General features: G+C 42.8%; 1 protein-coding gene across 4 annotated transcripts in view; it reads right to left on the reverse strand.

Annotated features, from left to right (window-relative positions):
* The window catches only part of sulf2a (sulfatase 2a), a 33,376-nt gene extending 16,895 nt beyond the window's left edge, over positions 1-16,481 (reverse strand). For 2 of the 4 annotated variants that reach the window (XM_013914186.1, XM_005746407.1), the window contains exons 1-2: positions 16,361-16,481; positions 8,196-8,261 (exon numbers count right to left, since the gene is read on the reverse strand). The gene's annotated coding sequence lies outside the window, so the exon portion shown is untranslated. Of the gene's footprint in view, positions 1-4,762; positions 4,814-8,195; positions 8,262-16,360 lie in introns of those variants that run through there. The other 2 variants (XM_005746408.1, XM_005746409.1) reach the window with 2 other exon arrangements.
* Between the last annotated feature and the right edge of the window lie 4,223 nt (positions 16,482-20,704).

Here is a 20,704-nt window from a genome sequence, read left to right on the forward strand (position 1 = left end):
TAATTTAATAGTGTTTAAAACAAACTGACTGTATGACAAAAGCACACAGAAAATATCCAAAATTGGACACAATGGACAAATTAAATATTGGTCATACAAACATTGCATATGTATTTAAAAGTCATCTTAAAACCATTAATCACTTCAATAATCGCATTTTTAACTACTGAAATGTGTGCCACCTCCCACTGTGTACAAAATAAAGTCAGATTAGTTTGCCGAGTCAGGCTAATGCTATGAGCCCTGGCAACCTTTCCTGCACACCTTGCACAACCCTGTGCAGAAAGTAGCTACACATCCTGTGTAACACAACATTAGTTGTGCAGTTATATGTAGTTTTATTCTGACACATCTAACAAACAACTGCTCAATTTCTGCATCCAAGTTTTACAGAACCACGCTGGTTCATGCAGCTTTCACCTGGTTACTTTCCACCTTGCTTTTCACAACTTCCCCTCACACAGAGACAGTGAGGCAGTGCTATAAATGCTACAGCCAAAAGGATACATTTCATTGTACATTAACAAAACAAGAATAAAATACTTTGTAAGAAAATGTCTCTATCACTTACTTTTTCCTTCTTCGTGGTGATCGTCCAGCCTGAGCGTACACAAAGTGAGACACTGTGTAGCTGCTAACTGAGATAACACCACTGTGAGTGTGTCAGAGATAATTATCTTTACCTCACAACCTTCAGTGGTTGTATAAATGCATAATTCAGATTTGGGGAATTAAAAAAACAAACAAGGAAATAAACTGAACAAAAAAGACCCCAGACCTATTGCTGAGGGAGAAAAGCCCCACCTGTGTCGGAGTCGTTCGTAAATTCTCCTTTTTTTCATGTTTTTACAGCAGTGTTGGGGGTAGTGGAGTAAATATTAGAGTTTTTGGGTCTTTTCAGAAAGCTACATCTATGTAAGTTGCGCATTATCAGTGACCTCATGCTCATGCCAGGTTATCAAACCTCCTGGAAAGTCTTCACAGAGGGAACGTAGATGCTGGAGGTAGCCAATTACTCCCCATGCTTGCAGAAGGAGACATCGAACAGCTTTATCTGGTTGCCACGCTGTGATGTTTAAATTTTGGCCCTAAGTAAAAGTTACATAAATGTAGGGTAACAAACAAAGATGGCAATAAATTATAAATGCAAAAAAAAAAACCTGCCCTCAGTAGTCATTTTCTGGTAGTCACGCTATACTCTGACTTCCTCACAAAGCTAAAGCACCCAGACAGACACAAGGAAAAAAAATCATCGCCATACCTCCATAATCCACAGGGCCCATTATCTTTTAAATGGTTTCAATGCGTGAGGGAGAAAGTGATGGGAAGGTGGGTGAATAGTTTGCTGGAAAAAAATAAGAGGGTGGAGGAGAGAGAGAGGAAGACGAAAGAGAGCGAGGTAGAAAAAGAGACTGTATGATGGTGTCAGTTCAGACAAAAGGCCCAGTCATGATGTGTTCTCGCCGGAGAACAAAGAGCTCTGACAGACTCTGCTCTGTTGACTATAAAAGTACACACAACGTTTCACACGCGCACACACAGACTGAGCGGTAGACACACAAACACACCCACACTGTGTGTATCAGACTTCAAACTTCTCTTTCCAATGAGGGGACATAAAAGAGGAAAACAACAGTGAGGCTAATTATCTCTGAATCTGGAGGAAATGAACAGAATCATATTGTTGTATTGTTCTCAAAGGCATTACAGGGACATCACAGATCTACCTTTTGGTCTCCTCAGGGTTTATCAAACTAAATCAGCGAAGATCTTCCCCATAATGGACTCAGCCACACCACAAATAAAAACCTACTGCAGTGAGGATTTCTTTATTAACCAGATTCACTCTTGAACTCTTAAGATGCTACTTTTCACTTTGATTCACACATGTCCACTTTGCGCTTTGTTTCCAGCAGCAACCGGGTGGCATGTAAGGCTAGCGTGGTGGTCTGCAGGATTTTTTGAGGGGCTCCAGTCAGGGACCATTTCAGGGTCACGGCACTTACCCCTCCTCTCATGCACCCCTGCGGTACGCTCCATGAGAGCCCAAAGAGAACACGGAGGTGTTAGAGAAAACACAAACAGAGCCACGATTGTCCCTGACTTGAGTTCAACCCCCCACGGCCCCACCTCCAGGGACTTAAGATTGAGAGAATGAGCAACTGTCAATGGTGTTTTGCAAATACGTAGCTTTTTTCACTTCAGATGGGTTTATTCAGATGTCTGAGGGAAAATCGCCCTGCTTTGCAGTCTCTGAGTGTCCTTGCCTTTCCTGTCCTATTCAGGTTTGTATATGGGAAAGCCATTTGTGATGCATCCGAAAGAGCGGCTCAGTCGCTAGCTCCTTTGACATGGGGGTTGACAGCTGAAACAAGTGAGCACGCTGGTGGACAGGGCAGCCCGCTGAGTGATGACTGTTTCTTATTGGCACTTATTGACCAGTGGCAAAGCCCCCCTACAGTGTGTCACATCTCAGCTAAATGGATAACGGACAAATCAGCCGGGGGCCATTGTTCCACCAACCTAAATACCTCACTGAGACTTCAGAGCAGCCAAATGACTTCTGTATGACATTGTGTAACTGCTGCAGCATTGAAAAATCTAACATCAATCCACAACGTGGTCTGCTAAGAATTGCATAATACGAAAAGGCTTGATGAGAACAATATTGAGATTCCCACAGTGATAATTATCTGCTGAAAGTTTGTTGCTGTTATTTTTCTAAATAAGGTTGTGCGCCTTTGGTTTATGAGTTGCACACATCTTGTTCCACTGGACTCACAGGTTTTAAGCTGTCATCTGTTGTCTTTTAATTACATGCCATTCCTCTCCTATTATCAAATTAGCAGCGGCAGTGGGGACTTCTCCCTCTCCTTATGGCCCAGACTTAATGATGATTACGGACAATATCAGTTTCAACTTTCAGTAAACAACTGCCGGCCACCCGCTGAATAAATTAAAGACAGCTCAGATAAATCAATACGCTAGTAGGAAGTTACAGTTGAGCTGCTGCTGAAGTAATCACTTCTGTAGACTTGCCAATCTTTTACTTAACGGATAAACAATGGCTCTTAACTATTCAAAGAGGCCCTACACAGCATGGGGATGGCCAGGACCGGTGAGCATGGTGAGGACCATCTTATCTGGAGTTAAGCACACCCTTGGGACTTTGAGAGGCAACAAATGCTTCTTTACTTCTTCACTCCTCCCATTCTCTGTCCTTACCCCCCCACCTTTGCTAGCTGGCTTTCTCCTGGCCCTTTTGTCAGTGGATTACTGGCTTATCCCTCCCTCTCCTATCGGAACCACACAGGGGGTTAGGACTAGAGCACAGAGGGGAGATTTCCACACAATGATCTGAATTACAGAGGCTTTCTATGTATGGTCACTTATATCCCCCCCATTTGCTCTACTTGGAAATCACCACAGAGTGCCATTCATTGCTTATGGTTTTCCCAGCAGGAATCTTAGGCTACATGCCCAAACCCGGAATGTTTTTCCTCTGTAACAACACAGTTCACAGAGTGTGTCTTTGTAAGCATACTCTTTGTTTTTGGTTCAGTTTAAATGCAAACATCTGTGTCTGTCTGTGTAAACATCAGCTTTGGTAACACAGAAAAACCAACACAGAAAATACTCATGCATTGCAAACAAACAAGCCACGGTTGAGACCGCAGTGTGTGTAACTCCACACTCTCTACACACACAGTCTATATCATCCCTCTATACTGCGAGAGAGCGCAGGCCGTCTCCTCCTCTACAGGTCGGCATCCATCTCTCTCCATCTCTTCCTCGGGACAGCTGCCCAGACAGCCCATCTGTCTGTCCTGACCTGTGTTTGGGACCATGGGGGGAGCCTAAGTGGCCCACAAAGGGGGTCTCTGGCATGGTGCCCACCCAGTAATGACAGTTAAGCTGCCAGCGACTTGCCTAACAGCTTTGGAGGTCCCTTTGTGGTGCTACAGTATTGATATTGTATTGGGTTGCAAAGGGCTTGGCAGCCTTTTAATGAGAGCTCAGATTGATCAGGCAGGAGTGGGTCTCTCTTTACTGTGGATAATGCTCATCAGCTGTCCCTGCAGGCCTGACTTTCCTGTGATTTGAATTACTGACTGAAAAAGACAGACACACACATCCTTACATGTGTGAACAAATATTAGTAAGTAAGAACAGAAAGAAGGTTAATATTAAATATTCATAATTAAAGTTATCTTTGGGGGTTTTCACAATTGATTGAACTGAATTCATCATTGTCTCCTTGTGCTTTGGATCCATATGTTTCATTTTATGTCCAATCAATATGCAGTGAAAGAAAGCTGCTTGAGTGCACTTGGCCAAAGCTAATAACCTTCAAACCTGTTGCTTTAAAAATCCGGACGATTTGTAATTAAGTTATTCTGAAGAAAAAAAAAATGTTGTTGCATTTCAAATACGGCAATAATGCACTAAAGTTTGATGAAATTATTCAAACTTGAAAGTTACTTGCAAAACAAAAAGGTTTTTTTTCATATATATGAATCCCCCCCCCCCACACACACACAATTATAATATCAATAAAAAAACAAGAATAGTTAAATAAATTTTAAGGTAATATATACTTTTTAAAATGTATTCTGACTCATGGTGACACACAGACATACACACTTGCCCAATCAAAGGTAAAAAAAAAAAAGATTCAGAGAGCCAGAAAGGTGTTTAAACCACCTGCCTGTCAGCTTCTATAATATCGCTTCCCTTTTCCATCCCTCATCCTCCTCTTTACCTGCCTCCACAGGCGAAATTCAAGGTCAAAGCAGAGGCCTCTGGAACTTGACTAGTTCCTATTAGGCCTCCATTAGACCCCTGTCAGAAAGGCAGCCGGCTGTCGCCCTCCTGTAGTGTGATCATGACCCCCACTCAGCCTCTGGAACCTCTCCTGGGATCTGCAGCAGGGAAGTAACAGGATGGGGGAAGAATAGAAACCCTGCTCAGAGGACATCGTGGTTATTTCACAGTGGCCTTTACTCCTGAAGCAGCCAAGGGACCAATCCAGAGCTGGGCTGGCAACCGATCATACTGAAACAGGATGTGAAAAGAAATTTAAATTCCTAATTGGAAATTGTATATATTCTGTTGATAACCTCTTCAAAATACTCTACACTTGTTTAATTGCAACCTGCTGACTTTTTCTCTTGGGTGATTTCTCTGTTTTATCCCACTTTCTTCAATCAGGCATCAATTAACAGCGCTGGGATGGAGTTCATCAACCTTGTGTCGCAAAAAGAGTGCAGCGCACGACCCCGTTTTACTAAAGGCGTAATTACTGCACCATTACCTCACTGTGACCGCTGCACCCACACAAAACCTCATAACGCCTTCCTATCAGCTCAGACAGAACATAAAGCACCAGACAGGATAGGAGATATGCCCAGTTTTTCAACCATGAAGCGATTAATAGGCACCTATATCCTTTTACTGTGGTTCACACTGAGCAAAAAGGTCAATCACATTCATGAGAAAAATGCTGTAAATGAATGTCTGCATTTAATGAACATCATATGGCATTAAGATCACTGTAACCCTCTCTTGTGCAGTCAGAAATCATTAAAAATAGATGGGGAGCAAAGCCAATTCATGGTGTACATAAAATGGCCAGTAAATTCATAGGGTAAGCCGACAAGAGAGGCACAGGGACGCTGCATTTCTTTCACATAAAGAGTGGAGAAACGCACTGTTTTACTGCTGTAGAAATTCAGTTTAGGCGTTCCTATAGTGTAGTGCTTTACACATTTACTTAACAAACAAAGGATCCATGGTTCAATTCTAGAAGGAGACGTCTTGTTCAAAAAAAAGTCTGTCAAATCAAACATGTGAAGCTACCTGCTGTGGCAAGCCTTTGTGGATAAGGGAGCACCTGAAAGAAATTTGATTCCTACACTAGAGTGTAAGAGACAAGACTTCAAACAGAACCACCAACACCTATCCAGCATTTATCACAGACTGGTGATGAGATACTCGGTGTCATCGTGTGTTTTGTAAGCTCCTTTTTAAACACAGCTGTGATTAATATCTATTAAAGCAATTATCTTAAGGGCAGGAAACTGGGGATGGGAAAAAAAGAAGAGGGCCCTTTGTGGAACTTTGCATTCAGCTGAATGCGCCTTTCAGCACCATCGCCCCAGATTGCTTAAGTTAGATGAGAGGTTATGCAAGTGGACTAAAGGGATTTTTTTCAAGTGTGGACCTACACACACACACACACACACACACACTTTTGTCACAGGCAGCAACTTCCTTAAAAATAAAAAGTGGGCTTCCCAGCTAGCTGATGGAAGCTGACAAACAGCAAAAGAATGAGCTGCCTCTGTTCTTACTATAAAGCTTGGCCGGAGTGCCGAGTGGCCTCAGTGTGTGTGGGGCCGCAGGTTGGCACACTCACAGGAGGCTTTATTGGGGTGCCGTCCTGAGCGTCAGGCAGCATGCCCGATGTTGACAAAGCCTGGTATCGCCTGCTGTCAGCCCATTCTGTGTGCACCCGGCGGAAAGAATCAATTAGGCCGTGGTCACAACAGAGCACTTTAATATTTGACTTTTAATCAGTGGGCAGAAGGCAGGATGGTGCATGGAAGCAAGCCGGGAGTTTCTGTCTTGCTGATGTGGAAAATGAGGGTCAGGAAAATGCTCCAAGACCCCTGCTGTGTGCATCAAATATCCTAGGCTGGATGTAAGAAACCTGCACCCACCACTGGCTAATCCAAAGCGGTTAGGGAAAAATATCCTTTTGTCACTCACACGATATCAAAAGCACCTTATGCAATCAGCTGCAAGGAATAGTGGAGATATATCAAACAACTTTGTTCATAAACAACCAGAACTCTGCGGAAAGGACACTGGTTTCAGAGGGGAGGCTGAATTGATGAGGTCTTCATTCAGCGAATGAACTGTACCTTTGAAGAGTTTCTCTAGCAGACTTTTGGTTTTTATCCTGCACTGACTGCCGAAGGCTCTCTCTACCAGGAAGAAGAGGAGGAAGAAAGAGAGAGGTGAATGCTGTCCTCAAACTAGGGGTTTGAAGTGGAGATCAGTCCTCAAACAGAATATTTTAGCAAAGGCACATCATTCACCTGTCTGCTCTTGCTAGTGTCACAGAAACAGAAGCTATATCAGAGCTGAGCTGCCTTAAATCGTCTGTCAATACAAGTTTCATAGTGAGGCATATTGTCTTCACAAACAAAACAGCAAACTATTGCATGTATATTAGGAGCCCTTTGTAGCAGTTGTTTGTTAACCAGAAAGGAGAACTGCCCTGCATACTGATGTTTTTGCAAGTGGTAATGAGACAGCTGTACACAGCTGTGCAAATAATATACCCACATGTACAGAGAGCAGTTTCTTCTGCAGCTATCCAACTGATCACACAGAATGACTCTGATCATAGCAGCAGCACGACTATGTTACTGGAAATCAGGACAAAGTAACAGTGACACATCTAACAACTAATTTAAAGCATAAAATGTGTCCAGTCCTATCATTACTTCTTTAGATAATACATTAATCTAACCCAAAGCCACAGGGGGTGAAGGTGATTCTTCATAAAAAAGGCTACACTTTATAACCAGCTCATTAGTCTCACCTCACCCAACACTCTACAGCATTCATTTCACTCTTTTTTTCCTATTCATAACTACCAATTTCTATTGACGAGGGTGCATCTGCTGTGGCCAGCAACCAAAACACCCACAGATTTCTTTCATCATGATGTCCCTCTCTGCAGAAGCAATAACAACCGTGCCTTTATTTGTGCAGAACCAAGTGGTAATCACTGGCATTCAGATCAAATGAGCTGATGTGATTAAGGGACTGGCTGAAGCAACGTGATGTCTTTGGAAGAGATGATTTCATCCCCATTGTAGGAAATAAAGTGTTGACACTAACCGTAACCTGCAGTTTTCTAAGGAATAAGGAGAATCCACAGTAACGGGAAAAAGTAACAAGTCAGTCCCTGACTTATTTCTGAAGATGAAGGTGTGATACCCAAAAAGTACAAAATCAGATAACCAGAAAAGACCAAATCTGTGTGATTTGATTTCACGAAGAAACGTAAAGACATGCACTGATCCACATCTTTAGAAACCTATCTGTGGAAACGAGACAAAACTCCATCCACGGGGATGTTAACAGATGGAAAATTCTCTTTGAGAGGTGAACATCCTTACCTTCTTTTCTAAACAAGCTGCCAAAGATGTTCTCTCCCACAGAAATCAGCCTCTCACTGCCAAATCCTGTAAGCAAACACAAAGTCCAGAGTGGTTGAATACTTGGAACATATGTTACTTCAGTTTAGAAGCTCAAACAAAGCCGGATTATTCCATATTGTTGCTACTGCATTATTTTTTTTAACAAATATTTTTTTAATGCTTGACCCCAGCTTGATTTGTTCCGCTCCACCCTAAAAGATGCCATTAAGTACTCTGTCTAGATGCCACTCTGAAATGCTACTCTTCTTTCACACATAGCCCAATGACTGAGAACATCTGGTGTACACACGGTATTCAAACAAGATAGTCCATGTATGATGGATGTTGTGACGCCTGAGGAAGCAGGCAATAGTTCAGGAGGTGGTTTAATTAGACCTGTACCAGAATATAAATGATCTGATTTTAACATAATTACCTCTTACTCTCTGGGACATTTTTAGCAATAGTGATAACAACCCGTTTGCCTTCATAACACTATCAAATTGCTGCTAAATTTCAGCCAGGCAAACAATACTAGGTGTCAGAAGCAGTGGAGCTACAGAAAAATAGCTTTTTTCACCCTCCTCTTTCCATCAAGCTGCCATCTAACACTATCTACATGTCTCCAAATGTCTCCAGTTGTGATCTTGTAAGCTGCAAGGCCTTGTTTGGTGTCTGTCTGTGAAGACACGCTGACAGGAATGGAGCTGTCTGATCCCTGTTCTGATTGGACAGGTGTCAGTGTCCAGCATGTAAACATCTGAGGCAAGCCAAAACCAACTTCGACATCTCCATAACACTCTGTGAAATCTTTGATGAGGTGTCTTGCACACGCACAGTGGTGATGTGCATATGCACGTGCACACACACGCACACACACAAAACCCTAGCCATTTGGTATGTGAAGCATAGCTAAGAATATGCTGGAAAGCCCACTGTCATCTCGCTGCCAAGGCACGTCTCTGACCCCAGCTGCTCTCTGCCCAAGCCAGCACTCCTAGCCACTCATGGGCATCAAAGAGAGGTGAGTCTGTGCACCTGTGCCTGTTTATCTGTCCAGCTAAAAATGTGTAGTAGTCATACAAGTAACCGGAATAGGCATTTAAAGCTAAGCATTTCAGTGATGTGACAACACAAAACATCTGAGACATTATTTATTTTTGACAGGATTTTATGTGGCGAAAAATGATATCCACATACATTCGCAGAACTCAGCAGACACAGCAGGCTGCAAATGGCAAAAGTGATTTTCCTTCTTTCTCAATCCCTGAGATAAAGAAGTGACAGATTTAATAAAAAGTAAGCAGAGAGGGAGATGAGGGAAGGAGGGGATTGGAACAGGCCAAGGGTGACAAGGAAGCACGACAAGCGTGGCAACTGAGAGAAAATGTGACACCTGGCCTTGTCCTTGATGTGAATAAGAGAATGATACATCAAAACGTGACACGGCAGAAAGATGGCTATTACCCAGGCAATGGCAAGATGAAGAGGAAGGGACTATTTTTAGCAGTGGAGTAAAAATACACCAGGGGTTCACTTAATATTCCTTTCTGTGAAGAGAATTTCAGGTTCTTGCCAGTTTTACACCAAAACAGTGATGACATTTTGAAGCAAATATTGACAAATATAAGCTACGAGCTGACTTCATCCTCCAGATAAGCTGGAATGAGCTGTCTTTTTACAGTGATCCTGATCACGTTTGACTGTGAGGGCAAATAACTGGAAGCCTGAGGCAATGTTTTTTTGATTAGTTGCGTTCTTCATTGGAGAGGCGACTGATTGATGTCAGTGGACTGAAACTTCAGTTCTGGCTCCATTGATCCCTTACCCTCACTCCTATCTCTTCTCCAATTAAGAGTTCACAAAGCCACCACTTCTAATGAATACCACCTTCCTGCCAACATCTTAATGTTGCATTCACAGAGCTGTCTGCTTCCTCACTCCAGTTGTGGTTAATGTACAATCACTTGAGCGATAATGACAGAATTGATCTAGAGGTGTGATGAGGTAGATTTGTAGGGGACGGGAGGGGTGGGGGAGGATCAAGGTTAGTTAAGAAATCCCACAGTTCTTTAAACAAGCCTCGGGCAGACAGTGCAAATCTTTGTACATCACTTGGAATCAATTGCTTCACCAGCAGCCAGATTTTAAGGATTAGAACGAATTGAGCTACTTTGGGATGTAGAAATCTGGGATGTGTCTGGGTGTCAGGCGAGGAAGATCAAAAGATTCATTAGATGAGAATTAGATCAAACACACTCAAAGTTGTGAGGACAGACGTGGAGGAGTGTGTAAGAGTGAGAGTGGTCGACATGAGAGAAATAGAAATCCAAACGCACAAGCCAAAAAGCTGTCTGACTCTGAATCTATTTAATTGCCAGGTACATACTGATACAAAGAATCTGCCGGCCTGCCTGCCTTTCTCACTCCAGAGCTGTTGGCACATCAATCTCTTGATCTGCCACCTTGGGGTGAAGCCAGAAAAAAACACTTCAGTCACAGGTCAGTTGTGCCCCAGTGCACCCGGGCTTAAATCTGTAATCCCAGTGCTTTGGTGGAGTGAGAAAATCCAATTTCAGAGATCTGTAATTCCATAAACCTTATTTGGCACAACAATGACTGCTACACCCTGAGGGAGAGGCACGAGGGAGGGGTGAGGGTGCGCAACGAGGTGGGAAACTGCAGTTGTGACTTAAACACAGGGATGGAGAGGGGGCGAAGAACACAGAAACTGAGATTAAGGTAGAGCTAGAGTGTAGCAAATCAGGGAAATGAAGAAGACAGAAGCGTTCGGGCTCAGCTGAACTTCTGATAAGTTACCATGACCAGGTACAACATGATGAAATGGATGATGCATTGAAATTTGCTGGGTAAAATTTTCAACTTTCAGTATTTCCATTTGGAATCTTCACTGCTGCTGAACTCATTGCTCCTGATTTAACAAAGACTTAAAGAATATCCCACATTTGTCATAGCTTTTTGTTTAATTTTCTCTCTCTTTAAAATTTATTAATTTTTTTCTTTGCTTTAAATCATATTTGAGCCTTTGTCAAACGAGATCACACAGCGCTCATTATGCCTATCAGCACTCTGATCAGTTCAATCTATTATTTTGTAATGTACTGGAGTTCAAAGTAACACTACACTGTAATCATATTTTATCTGTCTGCAAGACATTATATTTCCTAAGAAGAGCAATCACATTATAATTATGAATCTAACAATTTTGTCCCTACTTGCATTACTTAGGTTCTTTAATTATCACAGTAATGGGAGACAGAAAAACCCCCAAATGTGTCTTGTGAATAATCCATGATTTAAGTCCATGTGGGACACAGGAACATCATAATAGACCCATCAGCTGAGAAATGGAGATATGCACATCAAAACTGTTGCACAAAAAGAAAAAAATGTGCACAGGACAGAAGCAACTATCCATTTCTGTGAACAGGACATCAAAAGCTAACAAGCTCCTGGAGTGGATGCAACATGCTAACACAACTCTATTAACAAAAACTGAGCGTATTCTGCTCCCAACCAAGCATCCAAAGCTTGCTTTTTTAATCAACAGCTGTGTCACCTTTTTTTTTTAAAACTTTTTTATAAATGACCAATAATGTGTAATACACCATTAATCCAGCACTGGTAGCCATGACTGGCTTGGCAGAGCTGAATGGGAAGCGACCATAATGACAAGGAGGGAGCAGCCTGCAGCAGTGACAGTGGAGCCTTTGGGCAAAGAAAAAACTGGAGATACCAAGAAAAAGTTTCCTAAAGAAAATCCAAATAAACCAAAAACCTCAGTGTTCAGAGGAAGAGTGGAAGTCTAAAATATTGATCAACTGTGAGGCATGTGTCCTGAGCACATGCCGACAGTGCCCGAACAGGGCAGGAGGGTTTGAGAGATGTTTTGTACAGTATATATAAATTCCAGATGAGAAAATAATATATTTTAGTCGGTTTGGGTCGGTGTGTCCTACCATCATCTCTGCATCCTGTATTCATTTAATCATAACATCAATGGGCCATTTAGTCTGCTGTTATCTGAGTGCTCTCATTGATTGTTTGCCTAAATTCAGGAGAGTGGGGTGTGTCTGTTTGTTTTGTCTTACTAATGGACATCATCTCAGCACACACCTCAGAGCAAAGCTGAGAGCAGGCAGCAGAGGAGCCACAGCTATAGAAAACAGAAGCACATGCTTGGATGAGAGGAATATACATCAGAGATTGATCAATAAAAAAAACTCTTCAATGCCTCAATGCTATTCATGAAGGACGCAGGTGGAGAAAATGCAGATGAAAGCAATTACGACAATAATTACATCTGCGCTGATAAGATTTCGCTTCTCAGACAGAAAAAAAGAGGTGAGAAAAATGGCTTTGAACTTGAGTCAGATATTGGCTGTGTTCTGAAATCTCCCAATCACTGCTCTTAGCAACCGCAGTTAATTCTGTCATAAATTATTCACAACTGTAACAAAACTGTTGCAAAAGGCCACAGATAACCCCGGGATTTAAAAGCTGATTAGAGGAGCAGATTGCGGTGCACGGATTTAATACAAAATTCACAGATATAAGAGGGCTTTAGTGACATCGCTGCTGTTTGATATTGCAAGTGAGAAGGGGCCTCCAGCCGCTGTCTCTCCTGAGACAGATAGGCCAGTGAAGCCTGTACTCTGTGGCCAGCAGGGTATAATTACATTTCCCCGTGGGGGCACCTCCGCCGCAGCAGCTCAGCCATATAGAGGGAAGAGATTGAAATCTGATTGCATTCGCACACAATAGTCGAATGGCTTTCCACACATAAACAGTGGGAATTGCATCTGCACACAGCGCACACTTATCCGACGCGACACAGGCACAAACACGGAGAAAGAACTACACCGATGTACTTCACCAGCGTGCTCCTATCAGTCCTGGGCTGTGCTTCTTTCTCATTGTGCTTCCAGAGAGGAGTGTCTGAGATGCTTCATTCAAGGAGTCCTTCTGCCTTTCTTCCATTTTAGCTGAGATGAGCAGAAGCTCTCAGATTTACATACTGATCTCCTGGTGCCGCCTCAGCAGGACCTGCTAACAGCAGCTTATAGACACAGATGAACAGGGATTCACGTGGCCACTACTTATTGTCTGGATAAAGAGGGTTTCTGTGCTCTTCAGTGAGAAGTACAACCCTAGATTGCTGGTTAAAACTTGAAAACATATTTCCTATAAAACATGAAGCAGTGTTTTACTTAAAAATCTCTGAATACAGTCGTATACACCCAACATATTCATTAAGCCCAATATATAATTAATGCCACAGCCGATATATCACAAGGTCTAACGTGGCGGTATACGTTAGGTTTTTGTTTTCCCACCCCCTCCTTTCTGCCTCTTTTCAGTGGACTATGTTATGTTTAAACAGCCAATTGCCAAGATTTGCCATTAATTAGTCATTCTAAAAGAAATGCTGAGTGCACAAGTAGAGGCTATAGAATAACAACAATGTTTAACCGCAAATGCTGTAAGTCTGAATTTACTATGGCTGCCCTCTGGTTTACACAACCAAAACAGGAGGAGAAGCTCCTTTGTTCTCCTCAGTATCTATTGGTAGCTTACCCCAGGTAGCTGAATTGCTGGATGATGCAACCACAACAGTAGCTGTGACAACTCTACCTGACAATAGAAAATGAGCCCCATTCCTCCATCGGGGGAGATAAAAAGAAAATAAAAAGAGAAGAAGGTGGCGAGTGTTAGGGACCAAAAACAAGAGCAAACCTCGGGCCGGCATGCATTTTTTTAAACAAGAGATTTAAACAGGAAATTTATATGGTATTATTTCTACTATATCAGTAAGTAACACAGTCTGTTTAGTTATTAGGCTTAAACAAGTGTGTTATTCAGTGTTGTGTTTCCAACAGTGGCACTGAGGAGGATTGTGGGGGAAGTTTCTATTGTCACTTTAATGGCAGCCCAGTGAGTTTATCTGTCATTCTAAGTGAAGATATGCCTAAAAACAAAGGGACCGGGAACATTTTAGCTAGACTGTGTAGGAAATGTAAGGGGCCAGGAAATGGAGCAGGTGAAGTAAACCATCGCATGCAGAGGGTTGAATGAAGCTAATGGGTGACATTAGCTTTACGACCCTCTAATCTAACCACCCTGTGTATAACCACAAAAGGTCAAGGTGGCAATAAAAAGAGCAGACACCAGCGCTGCTCCAGTCGCCCGTGGGCCCTCAGAGCCCATCCTGCAGTGTCACCTTGGCTGCTGTCACCGATATCTGCCACCTGTCACCACTCTGCCCCCGTGCCCAGGGATGAGGCTGTGCTGACAATAGGTTTGTCGATAGCACTTCCTCCCCAGAGTGAAGATGGGGGAACGTGTCCTCTGTTTTCATCAACAGCTTGAGTCAAGCGTGTGGGATTAACATACAATACATATTCATGCTGCTGTCTCACTTTGACACTAGACTCACATCGCTAGTTCTCCTGCACATTTTCAAGCCATTTTTACAAATGGCGTGTCAAGAACCCCATTTTTGCCGGGAGCCCCACATGGCCTCTTATGTATTCACAACACGGCCGCTGCAAACAACATCAACAGGTCTCAAGGTCGTCACTCCCACTGATTGTGCCTGTGTTTTTGTGTGTGTGTGTGTGTGGAATTCATGTGTCTAAGAAAGAGTGTGTGAACAAAAGAACAAAACTAAGAGGAAAATGGCTGATGGTTGACGGAGTGCTCTGCATGTGCTGGGTGTGCATGAGCACAAATCTTGCACTGAACGTGCAATCGCTGCATGTCTGCAATTAAGTCAGCACAAATAAGCGACTGTAATTTCACATCCCATTACATTAGTGAGTGTAACCCTGCAATTACTGCTTAGTGTGTGCAAACATAAATATGAACAAAACATCATGTAGGTGTGTGCATGTGTACGAGAGTAAGTGTATAGCATAAAGATGGAGTCTTAAAATGTCCGGGGATTAGCCGACAGGTAGACTAAATGGGAGCATCCTCCTTCAGTCCACTGGCATGTTAGTGAGAAAAGAGGCCAGTTGATGTGGGGGTTAGAGCCTCCATGGCAGAGTGCGTTGTGATAAATAATGAATGCTTTAAGAACAGATCTCTGAAGCTTCTTTACTTTCCGTCCATTCCTCCATCTTTGCGTTTGTTCACCCCATATCACTACAAAGAACACGGGACGTTCAGCAGTCTCTGTCATTAATATTGCAGCCACTAGGTCAGTCCTCATCCCCTGACTCTGTTGCTCTTAACCATCACCACTTGGTGGTGACACAGCCTTTTGACCCATAAAGACGTTAAAACAGTGATACGAGTACATTCACAGGGACCAGACTAAAGCTGTGCAGCTTCTTACAGGAGTGGCAGCGGCTGCATTTAACGAAATGGCGATTCAAGATTGAAGGAGTCCGTTTGCAAATTGAGGTTTACTCAGTGTAAAGCATTCAAAATTGGACTGGTCTTTTCTTGGGAAAAAGTTCAGATTTTCACTCTAATTTTACACCACACAGTATTCAGCAACAGTCAGGATTATATTTGGCTGAGTAAATACAAAGCAACGAAAGCATTTCTCAAAACTGGGAAATATGAGGACAAAGAGAAGTTTATAAATAGGATGTAACACCAAGACAGACGAAATAACAGTAAAAGCTGCACTGACTTGTTCCAGTGGATAAAGTAGACACTTGCAGATTCTCAGCACAGCTGCTGTTAAAGCTGCTTTTCGGTGGCATATTATAAGGCATGCTGAAACATGAAAAACACTTTTAGAGACAATCGCTTAAAAACCAAATTAAAGCCCCCAAACTACCAACTTGTTCCACCAAATAAACAGCAGCTTATCCCCTTACTGCTCCGATTCAAAGCCAGATACTCCAGTGCATCCGATGAACAGTCCCATCTCTCTTACCACAATAAGCAGTGCCGTTAGCGACTCCACGCATAAATCTCAGAGGCGAACAGAATGGATCAGAGCATTCAAGTGTAAACTAGGGCAAAGCTCCAGCACTGTACCTTCTAGATACGCTACTCTCAAAGCAAGTCCTGTGGAGGAACAAGCAATCACATACTGAGGGATACACATGCTGTCCCCAGTCATCTATGACAAATGCACACACAGGCACAGATAAAAATGCACACACCTGTTTGGCCAGTCAAGTACCATCCAGCTTCGTCTGGTCCGGTCAGATCGGGTCCGCTGTACTAGCAGAGCGAGGAGATCGTCTCACCCCACACACAGCCCGGTGCAGACAGCTCACTGTTATAGATGCACTGACAAGTGAAAGGAGGGAGGCGTGGTTTCACATGAGATAAATAAAAGAGGGAGGGAAAAAGGGAGGAGAGAGACTCCCTCAATCTACAATTCAATTTCACCCTCGCTCCCTTTCTCAGCAGCATTTTTGTCCACTTCTTTTGGAATATTGTTGTTGTTATTCGAGCACGTCTTTTCCGTCTTCCTACCTGGCTGTTACCCATTAGTTTTAGCTGTGCTTCTGCTCTCTTTCTTCCTGTTGGGTCTGATTCACAGGGCAGTAATGTTTGTGGGCATTGTGTGTGTGTGCATATATATCTGTGTGTGTGTGCCTGCGTGCGCGCATCCACGCAAGACAGTGAACCAGGGCAGCTCCGGCCATCTGTTGGAGCCTGGGAGCTTCACCTATTCACAGTCTCATAAAGGCAGAGGCACACAGAGGAAAAAGAGAGAAAAGAATGGGAGGGAACAGAGGATCAATCTTAGTGCCGCAGGGTTGAGGAGGAAAAGGCACAGCCTGGCACACACACCATATCTATCAGACTGGCACCTCTGAGGAGAGCTGGCGTGGGCACGCCTGCTCACTGGGTCGAAGCAGCACAGGGGATTTGGCTCGCAGTGCATGGGCATGCAGATAGAAAAGAAACCCACACCACAATCAATTTATATACAAGCACACAGAAGGGATACATGGGAGAGTTCACACACTCAGAAATCCTCCAAACTGATTCTCTTTTTGACAAAACAAACAGGATCAATCAAGATGGATAATCCTACAAGCTCACAGAGACAAGGGGATGGAGGGCTGGGGATAATTCTAACAACCCGCACCGAAAGTCTGCCCCGAGTCCTTCCATCACAGCAGAGCTAAAGCAGGCGTTTTCCTGCTCAGTTGAAGCCTGGTATTTCTCCTGAGTGCCGGTGTCACTTCCTATCCCTGACCAGGAAAGAGAGGTGCAGCGGAGGGTGGCAGAGGGTGGAGGCATTCATCATTGTCTCCACCAGCCATCCCATGATGGATGCGCCTGTTTATCCCTCTCTGCAGGTTATTTAGATGCAGTCACAGCCAGAAAGATTAGTGATGGAAAACCTCTGCACCTCTTTGCCTCCCCTCCCAAACCATCTAATCAATAACACTCTTATCAATTATCTGCATTTTGAGGTATTTCTCCATGGAAATTTGAAGCAGTGAGAGAAAGAGAGATTAATTGTCCACCCCCTCCTAGCGTTTTCAATTACATCGTCTGCAATGGATCATCTATCTGTCACTTTGTCATACTTAGGCTATTTGTGTCGCTGCAAAGAGATGAAACCGTGTTGTTTTGGAAAAATAATAAATAAATAAATCAAACAGTATTTTTCTGGCCATGACTGTCCTTTTGGAGATGAAGAACAAACAATTTAGAGCAAGGGATTTGCATGCCATTTGAGGATGAAGAAAATTATGTTTCCTGCTTCCACATAAGATTCATTCAACACTAATCCTGATTAAAAAACACATTCAAAAGCATTGTCACACAAGCCAATTGGAAGCATAAGCCCTTTGTAAAAATGGATTAGGCTGCTCTAATATTTTTCATAATAATCTTAAAACAAAATATACTTCTGTAAAATTATTTATTTCTTCAATATATGCATATGAGATTATGTCTGCGACTCTGGGACTGCTTACATAAAGGAGCCATCTAGCTGTTCTTACATGCCGAATTACAAACAATGCCCCAGAGATAGCCATGTTTTTCCTGAACGGTGCAGACATGCCAACACAGCAGCCCAGTGACGCCACTTCAGCACATGCTTAATTGATGCCCACTCTCCGTCTCTGCTGCCTCCTCTCACGCACTCTTAAGCTGTGCCATCCTACCAACTTGTAACTTCATGCAAATCAACAGACATGTAAACCATGAATATCGTGGATAATGCACAGACAGAGTAAATTCTCTATCTAAACAAAGGTGACTTCTTTCAGCCCAACTGCATTCAAAGAAAGTTCCACAGAGGCGAGGAAGAAAAGACACGGAAAGAAATGGAAAGACTAAAATACGATGCGAAGGAAGACAATAAATGTCTTTATGCTGACACAGAGAAAATTCAGCACAGGAAGGGTCCAGACAGCGGGGAACACGTTTTACATTTCTGTTTTCTGCTTCATTTGACACAAAGTGGGAAAGGCCTTGTGCACAACCTTTGCATGATAAGGTGGGGCAGGTGCATAAATAAAAATGAATGATTTCACTTCTGATAGAACAAAAAGACAGCTCTCTTCTATCATGCTGAGATCTTGTCCTTGGCTGTGAGTGTGCTTTTACAAATGAGTTCGTTTCCTTTCTGCACTGTGTGCGCCAGGCTGATAAAAATATTCCCTGTCAGCTGGCTACACGACGAGGGGAGGACTCGGTGCAAATGAAACAGACCCTCTTACTACCTTCTCTTCACCGGCGCTCTCTATCTTTGAGAGCTCTACTCCTATTATTTTCTTGGTAAGGGCCACTTGGTTCGAGGCTGACTTCTCTTCACCACCACTATCACCCTGGCCTTTGTGCATTTATGAATCCCTGGTTGATCTGAGGGTGTGTGAGTTTACAAGTAGGTCCTGTGCATTGAGACAGCACTACATCACCACAGCCACATTATGATGAGAAACAGAAAGAAAACAGCGAGAAAAAGAAGAGAAGAACCCAGGAGCTGACTACATGGGGACTTCAGGACACAAGATTGACAGAACTGAGCATGAGAGAAGTTCTCCTAAAAAACAAAATAAAAAAACACGACTGCAGGTATAATAGTAAACCTCCGAGCACACAGCTTCAGAGGCAGGGAACCAAATTACCCAGTCTATCATCCTCCTAAGCTTGCATAGGCTTAAACATAATAATAATCCTAAAAATACAAGACCTTGAAAGAAACACTATGCACACACATCAGAGCATTAAACATATGTATGACCAGGGGCTAACTCTTTTTACTTACTGAAAATACAAATAGTGTAAAGAATCACATTCTGCAGCTGTGCTCATTGCTCCCGGATGTTTCCTCGGTGCATGTTTCTGTGGCACAGAAGGTCGTCACAACAGCAGAATAGATTAGCTGACTTAGCCCTACATCATTACATCCCTCCATGCCACACATCGCCCTGTCATGTCCAATGTAATTTCCTCTTATTTATTTCATCCTTCCCGTCACTGCCACATCACACGCTCCCACTGAAAATATAAATAGTTCATAAGTCTGTTATGAGCGGCCATTGTTTTCTAGTGCCGAGTTCCATACCCTGAGGTGATGTTATAATTCATTTATGAATGTCCCACAAATCTGAATGGTACAATTAAAAAGAACAGAGGCTTCAGCAAAGTCCTCAGTGCAGATTTTAAATTTAATTGCTAAGCGTTTGGTTATTTCACACTGAAGAAAGTCTGAATAAGACCAACTAAATGCTCTGCAATAAAATATAAACTCTACAAGAGAACAACTGTGGGAAAGCCTTTGTCTCCCTTTGTTCGACAAGAACTACAGATTTCATTCTAGTTTTTAGGTCGTACACAGAACTCTCAAAACGTCAAGGACAAATAATAACAAACACAGACACACAAAGGAAAGCAAAAGTAAAAAAAAATGGTGTCCTGGTTGAACAGATTTGATTATCCGTGTAGACATGGAAAACACTGGGATTTATCTAGTTACCAACAATATAAGATATGCCTTTGTCTGACAGTTCAAAATATTCTGGAAAAGACTGTCGTACCTAAGCAGTAGCTTGACAGCCGTGCCGCACTGCTTCTATCGTTCTTGTTAGTACAAAACAGTACACGATTTGTCGATCTGCCAAAACAGTGTGCTGTCAACATTACTACATGGTGTACTAACACATAGTAATTAGAATTGGGACACCCCGCCAGGCTTGCTAACTAAGCCCATGTTATGTGATCATCAGCCAGCAGGGGGAGGCGAACTCAGGGCTTCATGGAATAAATCTTGCGCTGTGCATCAAGAGTATAAAAGAACCCAAATGCATTACTTGAAGGTGGGAAAGACAACTGAACTGATTGAAAATGCTCAAATGGTGCTTATGCTAAAACTGAATCCCCACTTTCCCGTATTCCTCGTGTACCTGCATAATTTTTTTTTTCACTCATAAACCCATGTTTATATAATTAAGGAAACAGAAAGTCAAAAACTGTGCATTTCTCTTTCTTTATGTGATACTCTATATTTTCACTGGCTATTTGGTGTTTGT

This window comes from Pundamilia nyererei, unplaced genomic scaffold, assembly GCF_000239375.1.
Source record: "Pundamilia nyererei isolate P.nyererei 1_Seehausen unplaced genomic scaffold, PunNye1.0 scaffold00178, whole genome shotgun sequence".
Lineage (NCBI taxonomy): Eukaryota > Metazoa > Chordata > Actinopteri > Cichliformes > Cichlidae > Pundamilia > Pundamilia nyererei.